General features: G+C 38.1%; 1 pseudogene; it reads right to left on the bottom strand.

Annotated features, from left to right (window-relative positions):
• Positions 1–2,543: 2,543 nt before the first annotated feature.
• Positions 2,544–16,004, bottom strand: LOC148097830 (uncharacterized; annotated as a pseudogene).
• Positions 16,005–16,464: the final 460 nt, after the last annotated feature.

The raw sequence follows: 16,464 nt of genomic DNA, 5'->3' as shown, positions 1-16,464 counted from the left end.
TAGCAAGAAGTTGTTCAGACATGAAGAGAAAATTGCCAAAGGTACAGCAGCTCACTTAGAACCAAGTGCATAGCAACCATAACAACCCATGTATTTTGTGAAAAATCCCAAAGATGAAACTCAAAACTTAAAGAGGGATAAGATGAAAACGGTAACAGATATGAAAAAGCTGAATCATACATGAATAGCCCAATAATTTGTGAACATTTTAAAGTTTAAATGGAGTTTCTATGTGAAAGTATGAGGAAGTAGTTAAGTTTCAAAAACGAGCAAGTTTTAGCAGAATTGCGGAAGTTTCCCATTCATTTCAATGGGACAAATTAAAGGAAAAAAGCTTAATATTTTAAAAAGTATAAGAGTTATAAATAGCAAAAATCATAGCATAAATTAGCAGAAATAGTAGAATAGTTTAAAATTTGAACGGTGAAAATAGCACAAAAATTGTGGAAGTAGTTAAACGGCGAAAAACGGGAGCAACTTGAAGAATAATAATAACTAGAAAAATTTGCATTTCCTGCGAAAATGCAGTGTGGATGCTTTAAAGCTGAAGCTTTCTGCAAAAACTAGCTGAAAAAGCTGAAAAGTTGCAGAAATTGTAAAAACTTTGCAGAAGCAAAGGAACTTTGCTAAAAAGTAATAACTTAGCAGAACTGCAATATCTTAGAGGAAACATAATACTTGGCAGAAATACAATAGCATAGCAGAACTTGGCAGAAATATTGTAACTTACCAGAAACATGATAACTTCTCAAATATACAAGAATTTAGGAGAAATAGTATAAGATAACAGAAAGAATATATTTAGCCAAAAATACTTAAACATTACAGAAACACTATGATTTAGAAAAATAGTACAACATAGCAGAAATACTGTGATTTACCAGAGACACTGTGATGAACTATGAATATTGTAATTTTAAATGAATACTATGTTTTAGCACAAATACTATAATTTGACAGAAATACTATCATTTGGCAGAAATACTATGTTTCAGCACAAATACTCTGGTTTAGCACAAATATTATAACATAGCAGAAATACAATTATATAGCAGAAATGCTATATTTAGAAAGAAAAACATAATATAGTAGAAATACTATGATTTAGCAGAAATACTGTAATCAGCACATATACTGTAACATGACAGAAATTCCTCCACTTAGTAGTAATACTATAACATAACACAAATGTTATGATTTGGCACAAAAACCATGATTTGGCAAAAATACTATGATTTAGCAGAAATACTATGATTGAGCAGAAGTACTAAGATGTAGTAAAAGTACTTTGATTTAACAGAAATACAATTATGGTGGAGTAATACTTTAAAATGGGAGAAATATTGATACACACACACATACACAGAGCCTAAAGGGAACAGTATTTGTGCCATGGAGTGTTAACAAGAATGTGAGGTCCATATTAGAAAAGCTGGTAAAATGATAAAAGTTTGCAGAATTATAATAAATGATGAATATGAATCACTGGTCTGTGATAGTGTATTAATTTGTAGGGAAAAAAACACGTTGCCCAATGTGGAATCGAACCAACGACCTCTGGCTTGCAGACCCATGTCACTACCAACTGCGCCACTGGGAAAGAGAGCCAGGTGCCTGGAAAACAGGGTGATGAGCAGTCAGAATTAGATCGCGGTGAGAGGCGAAAAACGCCGTTTTTTGGAGTTACAAAACGTCATGTAACTCAAAAACTAGGTGGACTAGAAGCATAATTCTTGTACTGGGTGAATCAGCAGACTTTGGTGTACTTTGACTGCGATTTTCGCTGAGATATGACGAGAGAAGAAACGGCAGACCTCAGATATGATTGGCTGGCTGGGAAGCCGTGCAGGCCATGATATGTAAATTTCAGGGCTAAGTGTCTCAGTCCTCACAGAGGATTGGCTGTCTGGGGACCTGGCAGTAATATATAGAAATAGTATGATTAAGCAGAAATACTATAATTTAGCAGAAATACTATAAAAAGCAGAAATACTATAATTTAGCAGAAATATTATAAAAAGCAGAAATACTATATTAAGCACAAATACTATATTGTCACGGTATGGCATGGCAAACCGTGGGGGGTGTGGGGAAGGAGGACCCAGGCGCGGTGCTCTGTGTATAAACAGTGCGTTTATTTACAGTGTGTGGAAATAACACCAAATTCCCGTGCTTTCCCCAGACTCCCGTGTCGTGTCTTCTCCCAGTGTTTGTGCTCTCTGCTCCCGTGTCTCAGCCCTCCCCGTGCTGGCTGCTGTCTGGCACTCCACCCCTCTCCTGGGGACACAATAGAAGCAGCCGTCAGGACACATACAATCGCGGGCATACACACACACTAACCAAGCACAACAGGATGACTGACGTGGAGTCTCACGTAATGATCCCGCGTCGGTGGGAGCTCCAAGACTCTCTTAAGTAGCTTAAGGCTTAAGTAGCCAGAACCAAAACAAGCAAAAACAACAAACAACAAACCCTCCCAGGTCACAGTCCCAAAGTCAGACCGCGCATCCCGCAGCGGCGCAAAAAAAAGCGCCGCTCTCCTGCTAGCCGCTCTCCTGCTCGCCGAGTTCCGGCGCTGGCTCCACCCGCTCACCGAGTTCCGGCGCGGGCTCCACCCGCTCACCGAGCTCCGGCGCGGGCTCCACCCGCTCACCGAGCTCCGGCGCGGGCTCCACACGCTCGCCGAGCAGCGGCGCTGGCTTCTCCTGCTCGCCGGGCAGCGGCGCTGGCTCCACCGGCTCGCTGAGCTCCTCCGGCAGCGGCGCTGGCTCCACCGGCCCGCCGGGCAGCGGCGCTGGCTCCACCGGCTCGCTGAGCTTCTCCGGCAGCGGCGCTGGCTCCACCGGCTCGCCGAGCTCCTGCTCGGGCAGTGCGAGCTCCACCGGCTCGCCGAGCTCCTGCTCGGGCAGTGCGAACTCCACCGGCTCGCCAAGCTCCTGCTCGGGCAGTGCGAGCTCCACCGGCTCGTGGAGCTCCTGATCGGGCAGTGCGAGCTCCACCGGCTCGTGGAGCTCCTGCTCGGGCAGTGCGAGCTCCTCCGGCTCGCCGAGCTCCTGCTCGGGCAGGGCAGGTCCGGGTGGCGACGTAGCAGCCGGTGAAGAAGATGGCAGAAGGGTGACTGCAGGCGGTGAGATGACGGCGGTGCCACAGCTGCAGATGTTGAAGCAGCGAGTGGTGTGGAGACCTCTGACCGAGGTGATGTTACCTGCGCTGTCGGCTCGTCCACTGCAGACACAAACACAGATGGTGAGGGAAATGGAAAATTGTCCGTACTACTCACCACAGCCGACTCTTGAGAAGTTCGTGGATTAGGCTGCGGTGAGGAAAGCCGGCGGCGCGAACGTCGTTTCCGTGTAGACGTCGGGGCCGGCATCTCAGGCTGTGAATCCACCAGCGGTCCGGGCCGGTGAGCAGCCTGAGGAGGAAAGTGGAGGTGGAGGGTGGAAAGCAGGAAGTCCAGGACAACTGGATTGAGGGAGTCCACCAGCCAGGGGAATTTAACAAGCGTCTCCACATATGTACAAGCATAGAGCAAAAGGGGAAGCAACACCAAAAATACATAAGATATAACTAGTCCATAACTGCTCACGGATCCTGGGTTGCTCAGACCCAGAACCCTGACATATATTAAGCACAAATCCTATACAAAGCAGAAATACTATAATTTGGCAGAAATACTATATTTAGCACAAATACTATATTGAGCAGAAATACTATAAAAAGCAGAAATACTATAATTTAGCAGAAATATTATATTAAGCACAAATACTATAATTTAGCAGAAATACTATAAAAAGCAGAAATGCTATAATTTAGGAGAAATATTATATATTAAGCACAAATACTATATTAAGCAGAAATACTATAAAAAGCAGAAATACTATAATTGAGCAGAAATACTATATTAAACAGAAATAGTATAAAAAGCAGAAATACTATATTAAGCAGAAATACTATAATTTAGCAGAAATACTATAAAAAGCAGAAATACTATAATTTAGCAGAAAAACTATATTAAGCAGAAATACTATAAAAAGCAGAAGTACTATAATTTAGCAGAAATACTGTAATTTTGCAGAAATAATATAAAAAGCAGAAATACTATAATTTAGCAGAAATACTATGAAAAGCAGAAATACTATATTAAGCACAAATCCTATTAAAAGCAGAAATAGTATAATTTAGCAGAAATACTATAAAAAGCAGAAATACTATGATCTAGAAATACTATAACACACACAGAAAGAGAGAGAAGCAACTTTGCAGGTCAGTCAAGCAGCCTGGGAGCTGCTGAATTTGAATCCACCAATGAGAGATGCTGTGTACATTTTCCCGCCAAAACAGATGCAGCCGTTTTTACACACACAGCAGAGAAACAGGATTTTTGCAGTCTATTTCTCATAGTGAGGACTACCCTCCAAACAAATGGCCATAATTTCCTAACCGTAGGGGCTAGAACGGTCATTCTTACACCGTTTTGTTCAGAAGAGATGGGGGAATCTTCAAGTATTGACAATTTATCATTAAAATATGAATTATTAAAGATATTTCACTTGTAATGCACCATAACTGAGTAGAGGCAAGCGAAAACTGCCTTGACTTGCCCTCAAACAACGCTTTCTAACTCTAAATCTATTTGGAGTATCGATATCATTCTTTCACCGTGAGAGACAGCAGGCTTTGGTGAACAGTCATGGAAATTTTCAGGTCTCTCTGGAAATCTATCAAAACGATATGACGAGAGAAAAAAGTGGTTCATTTCCAGAGTTTGAAAGCTGAAGAAATCTGAGCGAAGGACGAATTTCCTACCCCAAAACAAACGTAATTCATGGCCAAATGGTAATAGGTGAGAAAAAAATTCTTAAATTGTGAGCGTCAGGAGTGTCTGAAGATATACCGGGACAAGCCTCATGTTTTAACTTCGCTTCGTTAAGGAGATATGACGATTCGAATATGCCTCTCATTACAGAAATCAAGCGGTGATTTTGAACAAACTCTCTATTGACTTTCTATGGAGAGTTTTCCGACTTTGTGTTGGTCTGAGGAGATTTGCCAAAATTCTGTCAATACCACAACAATGATAGTGACATTTTCTGAAAGCCAGCAAAAATACCTACGTTTTGATGTATAATTTGCAGAGGTTGAGTGAAAATTGAGCAAGTAGCAAGAAGTTGTTCGGACATGAAGAGAAGACTGCGAAACTTCCAGTGCCTCACTTAGAACCAAGTGCATAGCAACCATAACAACCCATGTATTTTGTGAAAAATCACAAAGATGAAACTCAAAACTTAAAGAGGGATAAGATGAAAACGGTAACAGATATGAAAAAGCTGAATCATACATGAATAGCTCAATAATTTGTGAACATTTTAAAGTTTGAATGGTTGTTCTAGGTGAAAGTATGAGGAAGTAGTTAAGTTTCAAAAACAAGCAAGTTTTAGCAGAATTGCGGAAGTTTTCAATTCATTTCAATGGGACAAATTAAAGGAAAAAAGCTTAATATTTTAAAAAGTATAATAGCAAAAAATAGCAAAAGTCATAGCACACATTAGCAGAAATAGCAGAATAGTTTAAAATTTGAACGGTGAAAATCGGCTGAAAATTGTGGAAGTAGTTAAACGGCGAAAAACGGGAGCAACTTGAAGAATAATAATAAAGAATAAAGAGAAACAGGAACTCAATAGTGTGGATGCCCTTTAAGGCATCCACACAATAATAATAATAATAAAGAATAAAGAGAAACAGGAAAACAATAGTGTGGATGCCTTAAAGCATCCACACAATAAAGAATAAAGAGAAACAGGAACTCAATAGTGTGGATGCCTTAAAGCATCCACACAATAAAGAGAAACAGGAACTCAATAGTGTGGATGCCTTAAAGCATCCACACAATAATAAAGATTAAAGAGAAACAGGAAAACAATAGTGTGGATGCCTTAAAGCATCCACACAATAACTATGTTACTAATGTTACTATGTTACTAACTATGTTACTAACTATGTTAATAATACTATGTTTTAGCACAAATACTATAAAAAGCAGAAATACTATAAAAAGCAGAAATACTATATTAAGCACAAATACTATATTAAGCAGAAATAGTACAAAAAGCAGTAATACTATAAAAAGCAGAAATACTATAATTTAGCAGAAATACTATAAAAAGCAGAAATACTACAATTTAGCACAAATACTATATTAAGCACAAATACTATATTAAGCACAAATACTATAAAAAGCAGAAATACTGTAATGTAGCAGAAATACTATAATTTAGCAGAAATACTATATTAAGCAGAAATACTATATTAAGCAGAAATACTGTATTAAGCAGAAATACTATAAAAAGCAGAAATACTATATTAAGCACAAATCCTATAAAAAGCAGTAACACTATATTAAGCACAAATACTATAAAAAGCAGAAATACTATGAAGTAGCAGAAACACTATAATTTAGCAGAAATACTATATTAAGCAGAAATACTATAAAAATCAGAAATACTACAATTTAGCAGAAATACTATATTAAGCAGAAATACTATAAAAAGCAGAAATACTACAATTTAGCAGAAATATTATATTAAGCACAAATACTATAAAAAGAAGAAATATTACAAAAAGCAGAAATAATATAATTTAGCAGAAATACTATATTAAGCAGAAATAGTACAAAAAGCAGTAATACTATAAAAAGCAGAAATATTATAATTTAGCAGAAATAATATATTAAGCACAAATACTATATTAAGCAGAAATATTATAAAAAGCAGAAATACTATGATTTAGCAGAAATACTATATTAAGCACAAATACTGTATTAAGCAGAAATATTATAAAAAGCAGAAATACTATGATTTAGAAGAAATACTATATTAAGCACAAATCCTATAAAAAGCAGAAATACTATAATTTAGCAGAAATACTATATTAAGCACAAATACTATATTAAGCAGAAATACTATATTAAGCACAAATACTATAAAAAGCAGAAATACTATAAAAAGCAGAAATACTATGATTTAGTAGAAATACTATATGAAGCACAAATACTATAAAAAGCAGAAATACTATAATGTAGCAGAAATACTATAAAAAGCAGAAATACTATAATTTAGCAGAAATGCTATATTAAGCACAAATACTATATTAAGCAGAAATACTATAAAAAGTATAGTTTCATTTGTGCTGAAAAGAGGTGAAAAGGCTGAAAATTTTGCAGAAGAGGTGAATAAGCAGAATTTGGGCTGAAAAGAGGTGAAAATTCTGCTGAAAAGAGTTCAATCAGCAGAATTTCTGCTGAAAAGAGGTGAATAAGCAAAATTCTGCTGAAAAGAGGTGAATGAGCAGAATTCTGCTGAAAAGAGGTGAATGAGCAGAATTCTGCTGAAAAGAGGTTTTTGCTGAAAACAGCTGAAAGAGCTGGGATTTGTCCTGAAAAGTGGTGAAAAAATTTAAAATTCTGCTGAAAAGAGGTGAATCAGCAGAATTTCTGCTGAAAAGAGGTAAAGAAGCAGAAAGTTGCAATGAAAAAAGATGAATCAGCAGAATTTCTGCTCAAAAGAGTTTTTTCTGAAAACAACTGAGATTTGTGCTGATAAGAGGTGAAAAGGCTGAATGATGGCAATGAGGTGAATGCGCAGAATTTCTGCTCAAAAGAGATGAATTAGCAGAATTTGTGCTCAAAAGAGTTTTTTCTGAAAACAGCTGAGATTTGTGCTGATAAGAGGTGAAAAGGCTGAAAATTTTACTGAAAAGAGTTGAATGAGCAGAATTTCTGCAGAAAGGATGGAAAGAAGCAGAAAGTTGCGCTGAAAAGAGATGAATCAGCAGAATTTCTGCTCAAAAGAGTTTTTTCTGAAAACAGCTGAGATTTGTGCTGATAGGAGGTGAAAATGCTGAACCAATCAGAGGTACTTCTTCTGTCTGCTTTATCAGGCTGTGTACTTGTATGTATTTCTGCCATGGACTGTTAACAAGAATCTGAGGTCCATATTAGAAAAGCTGCTAAAATGATAAAACTTTGCAGAATTGTAATAAATGATCAATATGAATTACTGGTCTGTGATAGTGTATTAATTTGTAGTGAAAAAAACATGTGGACAAGGTGGAATTGAACACACGACCTTTGGGCTTCAAACCCGTGTCATTACCAACTGCGCCACTGGCAAAGAGAGTTGGCGCCTGGAAAACAGGCTGATGAGCAGTCAGAATTAGATCGCGGTGAGAGGCGAAAAACGCCGTTTTTTGGAGTTACAAAACGTCGTGTAACTCAAAAACTAGGTGGGATAGAAACATAATTCTTGCACTGGGTGAATCAGCGGACTTTGGTGAACTTTGACTGCGATTTACATAGCTCTTTGTACCTCCGTCGCGGAGATATGACGAGAGAAGAAACGGCTTCATTTTCGGAGTTTGAAAACTGAGAGGAGGACAGATTTCCACCCCTCAAACAAACGTAATTTATGGCTCAACGGTAAGATGACTGTAAAAACTGCTTCGACCGTGAGAGTCAGCATTGTCTGAAGATGCATTGGCACAAGCCTCATGTCTTAACTTCACTTGGTTAAGGAGATATGACGATTTGAAAATGCCTTCAGTTTCAGTATTTCAGCTCTGAGTTTCACAACCTCCCCATAGACTTTGAATGGGGAGTTTTTAGACTTCGTGTCACTTCGAGGCAAATTGTGAAAAAACCGTAACTCGCACGATAATTATAGGGACACTGTCTTAAAGCCAGCAAAAATACCTGCGTTTTGATGTATAATTTGTGGGGGATGAGTGAAAATTGAGTGAGTAGCAAGAAGTTGTTCGGACATGAAGAGAAACTTCAGGAACCACCAGCTCTCACTCGGAGTTAATTGCATAGCAACCATAGCAACGCATGTATTTTCTGAAAAATCACAAAGCTGCAACTGAAAACTTAAAGAGGCATTAAATGAAAACGGTAACAGATATGAAAAAGCTGAATCACACAGGAAAAGCCCAATCATTTGAGAACATTTTAAAGTTTGAATGGAGTTCATAGGTGAAAGTATGAGGAAGTAGTTAACTTTCAAAAACAAGCAAGTTTTAGCAGAATTGTGGAAGTTTTCCATTCATTTCAATGGGACAAAAAAAAGGAAAAAAGTGTAATATTTTAAAAAGTATAATAGTAATAAACACCAAAAGATATAGCTGGAATTAGCAGAAATAGCAGAACAGTTTAGAGTTTGAACGGAGAAAATCGGCTGAAAACTGAAGGAGTAGTTAAGTGCCGAAAAACGCGAGCAACTTGAAAAAGAATAAAGTTTAAAGAGAAACAGGAACTCAATAGTGTGGATGCCTTTGAGGGCATCCACACAACTAGAAAAATTTGCATTTCCTGCGAAAATGCTGTGTGGATGCCTTAACGCTGAAGATGTCTGCAGAAAAAAGCGGAAAAAAAGTGTTGCACTGAGTAGGATTCGAACCTGGCCCTTTCGGTCTCAAGGCGGCTAGTCATCTCACTGAGCCAAACTTATTCTCAGAAAGAAGAGGTGGTGAGACTGACAATTCTGTTGAAATGAGCAGAAGCTGCTGAGAATTGTGCTGAGAAGAGGTGAAAAGGCTGAAAACCTTGCAGAAAAGAGGTGAATGAGCAGAATTTCTGCTGAAAAGAGGTAAAGAAGCAGAAAGTTGCGCTGAAAAGAGGTGAATGAGCAGAATTTCTGCAGAAAAGATGGAAAGAAGCAGAAAGTTGCACTGAAAAGAGATGAATCAGCAGAATTTCTGCTAAAAAGAGATGAATCAACAGAATTTCTGCTCAAAAGAGTTTTTTCTGAAAACAGCTGAGATTTGTGCTGATAAGAGGTGAAAAGGCTGAAAATTTTGTTGAAAAGAGTTGAATGAGCAGAATTTCTGCTCAAAAGAGTTTTTTCTGAAAACAGCTGAGATTTGTGCTGAAAAGAGGTGAAAATTCTGCTGAAAAGAGTTCAATCAGCAGAATTTCTGCTGAAAAAAGCTGAATGAGCAGAATTCTGCTAAAAAGAGGTTTTTGCTGAAAACAGCTGAAAAGGCTGGGATTTGTGCTGATAAGGGGTGAAAAGTCTGAAAACTTTACAGAAAAGAGGTGAATCAGAAGAATTTCTGCTGAAAAGAGGTAAAGAAGCAGATTGTTGCGCTGAAAAGCGGTGAATCAGAAGAATTTCTGCTCAAAAGAGATGAATCAGCAGAATTTGTGCTCAAAAGCGTTTTTTCTGAAAACAGCTGAGATTTGTGCTGATAAGAGGTGAAAAGGCTGAAAATTTTGCTGAAAAGAGTTGAATGAGCAGAATTTCTGCAGAAAAGATGGAAAGAAGCAGAAAATTGCGCTGAAAAGAGGTGAATGAGCAGAATTTCTGCTGAAAAGAGGTGAATGAGTAGAATTCTGCTGACAAGAGGTTTTTGCTGAAAACAGCTGAAAAAGCTGGGATTTGTGCTGAAAAGTGGTGAAAAAATGTAAAATTTTGCTGAAAAGAGATGAATCAGCAGAATTTGTGCTCAAAAGAGTTTTTTCTGAAAACAGCTGAGATTTGTGCTGATAAGAGGTGAAAAGGCTGAAAATTTTGCTGAAAAGAGTTGAATGAGTAGAATTTGGGCTGAAAAGATGGAGAGAAGCAGAACATTGCGCTTAAAAGAGGTGAATGAGCAGAATTTCTTCTGAAAAGAGTTTTTTCTGAAAACAGCTGAGATTTGTGCTGATAAGAGGTGAAAAGGCTTAAAATTTTGCTGAAAAGAGGTGAATCAGAAGAATTTCTGCTCAAAAGAGTTTTTTCTGAAAACAGCTGAGATTTGTGCTGATAAGATCTGAAAAGGCTGAAAAATTTGCAGAAGAAGTGAATAAGCAGAATTTGGGCTGAAAAGATGGAAAGAAGCAGAACATTGCACTTAAAAGAGGTGAATGAGCAGAATTTCTTCTGAAAAGAGTTTTTTCTGAAAACAGCGGAGATTTGTGCTGATAAGAGGTGAAAAGGCTGAAAATTTTGCAGAAGAGGTGAATAAGCAGAATTTGGGCTGAAAAGATGGAGAGAAGCAGAACATTGCGCTTAAAAGAGGTGAATGAGCAGAATTTCTTCTGAAAAGAGTTTTTTCTGAAAACAGCTGAGATTTGTGCTGATAAGAGGTGAAAAGGCTGAAAATTTTGCTGAAAAGAGGTGAATCAGAAGAATTTCTGCTCAAAAGAGTTTTTTCTGAAAACAGCTGAGATTTGTGCTGAAAAGATCTGAAAAGGCTGAAAATTTTGCAGAAGAGGTGAATAAGCAGAATTTGGGCTGAAAAGATGGAAAGAAGCAGAACATTGCGCTTAAAAGAGGTGAATGAGCAGAATTTCTTCTGAAAAGAGTTTTTTCTGAAAACAGCTGAGATTTGTGCTGATAAGAGGTGAAAAGGCTGAAAATTTTGCTGAAAAGAGGTGAATCAGAAGAATTTCTGCTGAAAAGAGGTGAATTCTGCTGAAAAGAGTTCAATCAGCAGAATTTCTACTGAAAAGAGTTCAATCAGCAGAATTTCTACTGAAAAGAGTTCAATCAGCAGAATTTCTGCTGAAAAGAGGTTTTTGCTGAAAACAGCTAAAAAAAAGCTGGGATTTGTGCTCAAAAGTGGTGAAAAAATTTAAAATTCTGCTGAAAAGAGGTGAATGAGCAGAATTTCTGCTGAAAAGAGGTGAATGAGCAGAATTCTGCTGAAAAAAGTTTTTTGCTGAAAACAGCGGAAAAAGGTGGAATTTGTGCTGAAAAGTGGTGAAAAAATGTAAAATTCTGCTGAAAAGAGTTCAATCAGCAGAATTTCTGCTCAAAAGAGTTTTTTCTGAAAACAGCTGAGATTTGTGCTGATAGGAGGTGAAAATGCTGAACCAATCAGAGGTACTTCTTCTGTCTGCTTTATCAGGCTGTGTACTTGTATGTATTTCTGCCATGGAGCGTTAACAAGAATCTGAGGTCCATATTAGGAAAGCTGCCAAAATCATAAAACTTTGCAGAATTGTAATAAATGATCAATATGAATTACTGGTCTGTGATAGTGTATTAATTTGTAGTGAAAAAAACATGTGGATAAGGTGGAATTGAACACACGACCTTTGGGCTTCAAACCCGTGTCATTACCAACTGCGCCACTGGCAAAGAGAGCGGGCGCATGGAAAACAGGCTGATGAGCAGTCAGAATTAGATCGCGGTAAGAGGCGAAAAACGCCGTTTTTTGGAGTTACAAAACGTCGTGTAACTCAAAAACTAGGTGGACTAGAAACATAATCCTTACACTGGGTCAATCAGCGGACTTTGGTGAACTTTGACTGCGATTTACATAGCTCTTTGTACTTCCGTCGCGGAGATATGACGAGAGAAGAAACGGCTTCATTTTCGGAGTTTGAAAACTGAGAGGAGGACAGATTTCCACCCCTCAAACAAACGTAATTTATGGCTCAACGGTAAGATGACTGTAAAAACTGCTTCGACTGTGAGTGTCAGCAGTGTCTGAAGATGAATTGGCACAAGCCTCATGTCTTAACTTTGCTTCGTTAAGGAGATATGACGATTTGAAAATGCCTTCAGTTTCAGTATTTCAGCTCTGAGTTTCACAACCTCCCCATAGACTTTGAATGGGGAGTTTTTAGACTTCGTGTCACTTCGAGGCAAATTGTGAAAAAACCGTAACTCGCACGATAATTATAGTGACACTGTCTTAAAGCCAGCAAAAATACCTACGTTTTGATGTATAATTTGTGGGGGATGAGTGGAAATTGAGTGAGTAGCAAGAAGTTGTTCAGACATGAAGAGAAAATTCAGAACGCACCAGTGCTCACTCTGAGTTAATTGCATAGCAACCATAGCAACGCATGTATTTTCTGAAAAATCACAAATCTGCAACTGAAAACTTAAAGAGGCATTAAATGAAAACGGTAACAGATATGAAAAAGCTGAATCACACAGGAATAGCCCAATCATTTGAGAACGTTTTAAAGTTTGAATGGAGTTTCTACGTGAAAGTATGAGCATGTAGTTAAGTTTCAAAAACAAGCAAGTTTTAGCAGAATTGTGGAAGTTTCCCATTCATTTCAATGGGACAAATTAAAGGAAAAAAGTGTAATATTTTAAAAAGTATAATAGTAATAAACACAAAAAGATATAGCTGGAATTAGCAGAAATAGCAGAACAGTTTAGAGTTTGAACTGAGAAAATCGGCTGAAAACTGAAGGAGTAGTTAAGTGCCGAAAAACGCGAGCAACTTGAAAAAGAATAAAGTTTAAAGAGAAACAGGAACTCAATGGTGTGGATGCCTTTGAGGGCATCCACACAATAAAGTTTAAAGAGAAACAGGAACTCAATAGTGTGGATGCCTTTGAGGGCATCCACACAATAAAGAGAAACAGGAACTCAATAGTGTGAATGCCTTAAAGCATCCACACAATAAAGTATAAAGAATAAAGAGAAACAGGAAAACAATAGTGTGGATGCCTTAAAGCATCCACACAATAAAGTATAAAGAATAAAGAGAAACAGGAAAACAATAGTGTGGATGCCTTAAAGCATCCACACAATAATAATAAAGAATAAAGAGAAACAGGAATTCAATAGTGTGGATGCCTTAAAGCATCCACACAATAATAATAAAGTATAAAGAATAAAGAGAAATAGGAAAACAATAGTGTGAATGCCTACAGCATTCACACAACTCGAAAAATTTGCAATTCCTGCGAAAATGCAGTGTGAATGCTGTAAAGCTGAAGCTGTCTGCTGAAAACTGCTAAAAAAGCTGAAAATAGCTGAAGAAGTTTAAGTCAGTATCAAAAAAGTTGTTGAAATTGTAATAAATTTTTAGATGAATAACAACTGAGCCAAAATATAATAACTTTGCAGAAACTTAAGTAGAAACATAAAGCGTTTGCAAAAATACTATATCAAAGGAGAAAAAAGCAGAAATGTTGTAACTCAGCAGAAACATAGTAAGTTGGCAGAAATAGTACAGCATGGCAGAAGTGTTATAATACAGCAGAAATGTTAATATGTAGCACAAACCTAAAAACTTGGAAAAATGTTGTAAAAGTACAACTTAATATACAGTAGTATAATAGTAACACGTAGTAGAAATGCAACATAGGACCTGAAATAGTATAATTCAGCAGAAAAGTAATAACTTTAGCAGAAATATTGGAAACGCAAAACGGCCAGCTTCAAAAAGCTGAAGTTCCCTCAAAAGATTAGTTGTTGCTCAACTGTGAAAAATTGGAAGAAACATTAGAAAAGTTACAAAGGAACTGCCAGCAGATACACAAAGCTAAGGCAAAAATGACATGCCTAGCAATGTTTTACAAATAGGGAAATACACACACAAAAATGGCATGACTTAGCTAAATACTGTATTTAGCACAAATAGTAAAATAGCAGAAATACTATGAGTTTGCATAATAGTAATAACTTAAATAAAACTATTGAAAAAGCAAAATGGACAGCTGAAAAAAATGCTAAACATGGTTAGGTTCCATCAAGTGTACTTGTTCAATTGTGAAAAATTAACAGAAATTTAAAAAACAAACAAAAAAAGAAAGAGAAATAACAGCCAGCAGATACACACAATTACAAATATGGACACATATGGAAACACAAATGCACAGAGGGACACACACACAGGATCTATGCCTGTCAACCAGCCTCAATATGTTCAATTTATATCCTACAATGAGATGCTGCCAAAAAAAGGGTCTCTCTCTCTCTCTCTCTCTCTCTCTCTCTCTCTCTCTCTCTCTCTCTCTCTCTCTCTCTCTCTCTCTCTCTCTCTCTCTCTCTCTCTCACACACACACACACACAGACACACACAGACACAAACACACACACCACAGATGCTGCTTGTGTCAGAAATATTATGATTTAGCAGAAATACTGTAATCAGCACATATACTGTAACATGACAGAAATTCCTCCACTTAGTAGTAATACTATAACATAACTCAAATGTTATGATTTGGCACAAAAACCATGATTTGGCAAAATACTATGATTTAGCAGAAATACTATGATTGAGCAGAAGTACTAAGATGTAGTAAAAGTACTTTGATTTAACAGAAATACAATTATGGAGGAGTAATACTTTAAAATGGGAGAAATATTGATACACACACACATACACAGAGCCTAAAGGGAACAGTATTTGTGCCATGGAGTGTTAACAAGAATCTGAGGTCCATATTAGAAAAGCTGGTAAAATCATAAAAGTTTTCAGAATTCTAATAAATAATCAATATGAATTACTGGTCTGTGATAGTGTATTAATTTGTAGGGAAAAAAACATGTTGACCAAGGTGTAATTGAACCCACGACCTTTGTGTTGCAGAACTGTGTCACTACCAACTGCGCCACTGAGAAAGAGAGCAAGCGCCTGGAAAACAGGGTGATGAGCAGTCAGAATTAGATCACGGTGAGAAGCGAAAAACTCAGTTTTTTGGAGTTACAAAACGTCATATAACTCAAAAACTAGGTGGACTAGAAACATAATTGTTGTACTGGGTGAATCAGTGGACTTTGGTGTACTTTGACTGCGATTTTCATTGCTCTTTGTACAACCGTCGCTGAGATATGACGAGAGAAGAAACGGCAGACCTCAGATATGATTGGCTGGCTTACAAGCCGTGAAGGCCCCAATATGCAAATTTGAATGCCTGAGCATTCAGCGTTTGGGGAGTAGGAGCTGGATAATAGTTCATGCTGCTGCCTGTGTTTCCCTCACGGCCGTAGCTGCAGCATTCAGCATCAACAAAGGGATTCGTGCAGGAAAACTGCGGCTGGGCAGGACTATCGGGCGGTGCGAATACACCTTCTCCATTAGCGTGTGTGTTAGCACAACTTTCGGCACACAGGAACGGGTTGATATGTTCACATTTAGTCACAGCTCTGTCTCTGTTAGCTTACCTAATGCTCGTGGCACCCTCAGAGACACTGATCAGCGACATGAACGGGTTGGAGTAATTGGTCTCAAGTCCGTAGTTTTCATGAGAATGGTGAGCAGCGTCCATCGTGAGTTAGCTTAGCTATGGGCTAATGCACTTGTAATTACGGTCACTTGGCTTTATCATTAGCCGCATTAGCCTGACGGTTTTTCTCAGTGCTCACCACTCCTTTAACAACGTGAGAGGGTCCCTTCGTGGTCGCCAGTGTTAACCATTCCTCGCCGTCGGTCCCCTGACCGTGGTCGGGAGACGCAAGGGGGGATGCTTCCTCCAGGGCCGAAGTTTGTCCTCCTTTTGGGTTAACTCCCTTCAATTTTGTGGAGTAGTGAGGCAGGCAGAAACCAACCGAGACACTGGAGAGTACTGAGGGATGAGGCTTTAATAATGGTACTGCACACTTCAAAACGCACTGCATAGGCTGTAGCCCGTTAGAACGCTGCTCCCGGTCGCCCTCTCTACCCGTGACACTCTCTCTTTTTTTTCCCTTCCCCTCACCACGTTTTTCCTTAACGCGCATGCTCACACA

This window comes from Neolamprologus brichardi, chromosome 17 (genome assembly GCF_056152115.1).
Source record: "Neolamprologus brichardi isolate AB-2024 chromosome 17, ASM5615211v1, whole genome shotgun sequence".
Lineage (NCBI taxonomy): Eukaryota > Metazoa > Chordata > Actinopteri > Cichliformes > Cichlidae > Neolamprologus > Neolamprologus brichardi.
The sequence above is the reverse complement of the archived record's forward strand: the minus strand, read 5'-3'. Positions and strand labels throughout refer to the sequence as shown.